This window comes from Panthera tigris, chromosome F2, assembly GCF_018350195.1.
Source record: "Panthera tigris isolate Pti1 chromosome F2, P.tigris_Pti1_mat1.1, whole genome shotgun sequence".
Classification (NCBI taxonomy): Eukaryota; Metazoa; Chordata; class Mammalia; order Carnivora; family Felidae; genus Panthera; species Panthera tigris.
In genome coordinates this window covers 25,451,660-25,457,500 of record NC_056676.1, presented here as the reverse complement: position 1 = coordinate 25,457,500, position 5,841 = coordinate 25,451,660, and the positions used below count along the sequence as shown (strand labels likewise).

The following is a 5,841-nucleotide window of genomic DNA, read 5'->3' as shown; positions in this document are numbered from 1 at the left end:
GATTTCCTTGACCTGCTTTATAAGCTGCAAAGCACTAATTCCCTTGGGAGGTCTGCAGCTTGATTTACCAACAAATTTTTCATTGATTCACAATTTTTTTAATAATTTGCTAATTTTTAATTTGCCTTTAAATAACATATTTTTGAAAGCTCACAAATTTGGCATTGTGAGCCAGAAACATTTATCCTTATTTAAAAAGAACACTCCATTTATTAATAACCTGAGCCCCGTGTTGTTTAGAGATGAACATAACAATATTAATTTTTTCATAGAACAGTGTTTATACTTGTTCATAAGTGCCATGGCATTATTTTTTCTGATATCCCAGTGCTGTCGTTTAAAATAGTTTTACAAAGAGGAAAAGGTAACACTTTTCTGAAACAAGTTACTGATGTATGCTTACAAAATGAGATATAATTTGAAGCTACCATATAAAATTTTATTAGACAAAAAATTGTTCAAAGAACATATATGACAAATAAAGAAACAAACAAAACCCAAACCATTTGCAATAATAAAATGAGTTTCGCTACATAGTTAAAAAAATCCAAGGACGTTTGAGCGTTAGCTGTCATTATGGTCCAGTTCACTGTTTATTTCCTTGGTATGCATCTCCTGACCTGTATATAAAATTCATAGTTTCAAAAGTGACATGTGCAAGCCTTGGACAACTGGGGAAAAGGCATATTTCCTGACCTTGTAACCATAGCAACCACTTGCTGATTGGTAGCAGGCAGGCTTTCCATCCTTTACCACTGAAGGCAAGTATGTGAGGTTGTTGGCTTTGTTTGTGACTCTGGCTTTATTTACATGCAAACAGGAATACCAGACTTGAAATCACTATATTCTGCTAGGCATACTATCATAGAATTAGGGGGGGAGGGAAGCCTTAATTTCATAGCTTTATAATAATGTTACAATTGAAATGAAAGCAGAACACATTTTCTATCAGAGCTGTATGTAGAAGCTTAACTTAAGATCTTGTTCTATTTAGCTTCGCACCCCACCATCAATCTTCTACCCAAGAGCAGAAAACATATGTATGTATAGCCAGATGTAACTTTTAAAAAGATTCCACAAAATCAGTATAATACTTTATTTGATGATAAGATTTACATGTCAGGAAAAGGAATAAACTCCTTTAAATTATGCTAATGACAGAGTCTATTTTCATAAACTACATTAAATGGTAATTAGGCAAGCAAGCATTTATGTATTGTTTGCATCCCTGAGAGGCTAAGCCATTTAGAATTCCCTTCTGGAATGACCTAATGCAAACTTCTTTGGATGGCTTTACTTCATATGCAAGATATTTGCCTTTGGAGAGTAGAGACCTTCCTTTTCATTTTCTTTGCCCCAACCTATTCCACTTTCTTCTCATAACCAGCTTCTCAACCTCCAGTGATATAAATGAAAAATGGAACTTTGTAAAATTCACTTTGGTGAATAATCTGTTCATGGATTCAGGGGGATGAACCAGGCACACACCAAATCCATTCTAACCCTCCAATTGGATCTCCTCTCCCATGTCAAAGTTATGTGTCATGATAGAGAAGCCATATGAAAATTCGTCTTAGCAAATCCTTGCTTTAGTGCAGAATAATGAAAGGATACAAACTGAGACTTGAACATTATATTAAAATATAATTATATGTCATCTTCTAAAATATCAGATGCTCTAATTTTTATAAAGTATCATATACAGTTTGTATTTGTTAATAAATTTTGTCAGAAACCATTCAATGAAATAAATATCATGATTTATAAAACTAACATTTCCCTGAAATTCCCTATTAATTAACACAGACACACTCACTATTTGACTAAAATGTTCTACGTTTGTCTGTGACGTGAGCATACTTTCATAAATGCATACAAGTTTATATTGTATTATGCAGTAAAATAAACATTCAACAAAATATTTCTAATAAAATGTCTAAAAATTTCAAACAGAATAGATCTCTAATAAAAGACACTTATAAATGGTTTTTACTTATAGAGTTGCTTGAAGTATGAAAATTTATTTTACCATATTAAGATAAACATAAAATAAGCAAAAATTCAAAAGAAAATTATTTTTAAAACCATTATGCTGGTGGTTTTATCCTATTAGTAAATAAGCACTGAATTTGAGCCTAAAAAATGTGCTGCACCTTACACAATACATATTAAAATAAGATTTAAGAATTCACTATACATGTTCACAGTCTCCCTGGGACCTACTTAACAATTCTTCTATATAAAGCTGTCACCCTTACTTGTTTGTTTTTTTTTTTTTCCTTATGGAAAGGTCATTTTCTGATTTATTTGTATTTTTAAAATATTCTTCAAAGTGACAGAATGATTTTTTTGTTTTAAGAGATAGTTTAAATTAATACTAATAATTTTGTAAGAAAACCCTATAATTTTTTTCACAATCTTTAACAGATGTACATTCTTTTAAAATGTTACTACTTTAGCTTCATGTTATCATATTTCTATATGGTATAAAAGAAAACAAAATGGTTGCCTTAATATAACATTAAAACCATAGAGCTTTGTACTAGCGCTTAGCTAAGATTGGGAAAGGATTTTTTCATTTTTGTACATAATGGTAGTATTCAGACATAATTTGATTTTAGTATATTCCTGTAAAGTTCTTTCCCTGCCCTGATGTACTATATAAAACATTTCTTAACTCATTAATGTCAAGTATAAATTAGTTTTATATTGGAATTTTAACAGTCTAGCCTCCACGGGCAACATAAAAACTAGACCATTGTCAGAAATGGTGTTAGGCTGCATGCAAATTCAAACCAGGTATCATTTATCATCAAAGAAAATACAAGATGGATTAAACTTTCAGGTGTCCATACCACAATCCCCAGTACCACAAATTATTTTGTTCATCTTAACTTTTAAAATATCAACAGTTTTTGCAGAACACATGCAGAGCAATTTCAACAATTATATTTTAATGTGCTCCCTGGATTTACCAAATCAGAGTATGACTAATAGTCAGTGCTCAAATATCTAAGATACATGTTTTCATATATATGCTCTGAATATCTGAACAGGCACGTTGTATTGTATTAATATCATAATTCAGAGGGAAATTTATTAACCCTCCAGTATTCCCATCATTGCTAAAAGTTGCAAATTCTAGGTGGCAGAACCTAGACAGTAATATCAAATTTTAATAACAATTTCTCTTCTTCAGTCAGGGCTATACTGGAGAAAAGCATAAATTGCTGTGACTGACCATTGGTTGTTAGAGAAGCAATCTGACTTCTCCACACCCTTATTTCAGTGTATCTGCTCTGTCCCTCAGCTGTATTAATGATAGCATGAAAGGTCACATGATAAACGAGTGACAAAAATATCAAAACATATTAGCCTGTAGCTTTGTTATCAGTGTATGACAGAGATGACAGAAAATTGTATTTTTCCCCTGAATAATTTTGCGTTACATTTTGCTGGCTAGGCAGAGTGAATTAGGGAGAAATTCCTGCCTCTGACTGTTTGTCTCCTTTTCTGACATACTTGAAGTAATAATATACATTAATAATAGGGACTGTTCTCAGAGAAAGGGATAAGAATTCAAGATCCGACAGTCTCCATTCTATCACCTGCTATCTTTGTTTTTATTCTAGCAAAAACAAATTTTCTTTAAACATATGCATAGAATTGAGCATTATTAATGTGGGTAATAATAGGCTATGGTAGAATACAGACCCAGCAAGTAGATCATAGAACAATTTTTTTAAAAAATCTAAAAAGCAACCTGAAGGCTTCATGACATTATATTTCAAACTGTACTATTTTATATTTAGAGAGAAGCATGTCCACTAATTAAATAAAGACAATCCCAATATCTATCTCGTTGGGATGTGGACCCAGTAATTACAAATTACAAGCGGAATTTATACCTGCTGGTTTACAGACTGTCAGGGATTGTAAACCCTGGGGAGATGAGGTTTGCAATCTTTGAGAAGAGATTATAGAAATTGGCGAGGGCTTAATGTCCTGCAGAGCTAGGGTGTAGTCTCCAGGGGTAGGTTAAGTCCTGTCTTGTCTGAGCTACCCTTTCCTGGGTAAATGACAACATTGCCAATTCAGTTCTATGTGTCTCTTAAAAGGTATCTGTCTGTACTGAGTTAATTATTTATTACTGGAATATTAGTATAATTATACTTTTCCTGGAAGACTATTCAATGCATGCAGTTCTGGAATATATATATATAGACATATTTGACTTTAGATTAAAAAATACTTCAAACTTACAGAGATGAAGTATTTTGATATTGTAATTTAAAAATAAATTGAAAAGAAAGGTATTCTTATGTTAGGAAATATGAACCAGGCTTTGGGCATAATATGGGTGATACAAGAGTAGAGAAAAGCAGCTACCTGATCTCAAGGAGCTTAAACTCTAATGAAGCAGACAAACTAAAGTGCTGTTATAACGTAGTGATGAATTTTAAGTCTCGAGAGAGAGGAAACATGAGGACTACAGTAGGAAGCTTACCTACCTACTGCTGTCTTGTAGCTTCCGAGGAAGCAGATCTAAGCACATAGCAGCTGATATTCTTGGTGTAAAGCTCAAGTTCAGAGATCCCCTCATATTTCAGAGAAAAGGAATTTTCTTGTAAATATATCCATTTTTAGTGTGGCAGGTTCATATTAATTTCCATTGAAAATGGATTATCCTAGCTGGAAAATTTCTTTGAAATAATTTTGAATTTTTGAACAAAAAAAAAACAAAAATAAAGAATGGGCAAAGCTAAAATGAAATCCCCAAAATGACTCAAGTTTTTGGATTCATGTATTCGTCTAGCACTTCCAGTTCTCTAAATAGGGACATGTGTCAAATTTGGAGAAACATGTGACTAAAGTCCTCAACCTGGAGGAAACAGAATCTAAGAGGGCTGATGGTTATGCAGACAGATACAATTTTATAAGCCCCCTGCCGCAATTTGTTTTTCCAAAAAACTGTACTACCATAGAAAAGTTCAATAACACAAAGGACAGATTTGAAAGAAGTGAGATTTTACTGGATATCAAAGGAGGAGATAGTTAGTCATTCAGAAAAATAAGTAAGGACCAGTTCAGGAAGCTATCCTAAAGACTGTGGGTGTGAGAATGCATATCAGGTTTGGGAAATGGTATTTAATTCTATTTGCAGGTATGGTTCAGTGGTGAGAATTAAAATGGCTAAGACCAAAATAGTAGTTTATCATTTACTATGGTTTATGCTACAAATAACAGGAAAACCACTAACAGTGGCTTAAGCCATAAATTTTAAGAGTTGATTATTTGCTTAAGTGACAGTCCAGAGTTAGTTTGGGGGTTTGCTGGTGTCATCAAGAATCCAAGTGCTTCCCATCCTTCCTCTTCCAGTATGAAAGGGTTGATTTTCATGATTGGGCTTGTCACCTTGTGGTCAAATGGTGGCCTCTGCAATTTCAGACATTGTGCCCTTAAAATGACTAAAGCAGAAAGACCAAGGGAACACAAATGGATCTCTTCACCTACCTCTCTCTCTTTATCTTGGAGAAAATTTCTGTCTCGATACCCTCAGGCTTTCTTTGTCCCAAGACTAAATCCCATGATCCCTTCTATCTACAGGGAAAAAGGAAAAGGATGTGTCTGCCTCTTTTACAGGAAGAAGAGGATGAGAGATAAAAGAATTAGCAATGGCTGTTCTGAAGGCAGAAACCCATGTCTACCTCTGGGTCTGTTTGTGGAGGTTCATATGTACCATGACGGGATAGGAATTCACTGAGAATGTGAAATTAAGTAGAGCACAAGGGAGAGATTTGAGTTAAATCCTCATTGTACTAGTTATTAGTATAAAAGGAA

At 33.5% G+C, this 5,841-nt stretch overlaps 1 long non-coding RNA gene across 1 annotated transcript in view; it reads right to left on the bottom strand.

Moving 5' to 3' along the window:
• Window positions 1-4,625, bottom strand: part of LOC122235100 — an 89,491-nt gene extending 84,866 nt beyond the window's left edge. Inside the window, exon 1 of the long non-coding RNA XR_006213221.1 lies at window positions 4,512-4,625. This is a non-coding gene — a long non-coding RNA (uncharacterized LOC122235100). The remainder of the gene's footprint in view (window positions 1-4,511) is intronic.
• Window positions 4,626-5,841: the final 1,216 nt, after the last annotated feature.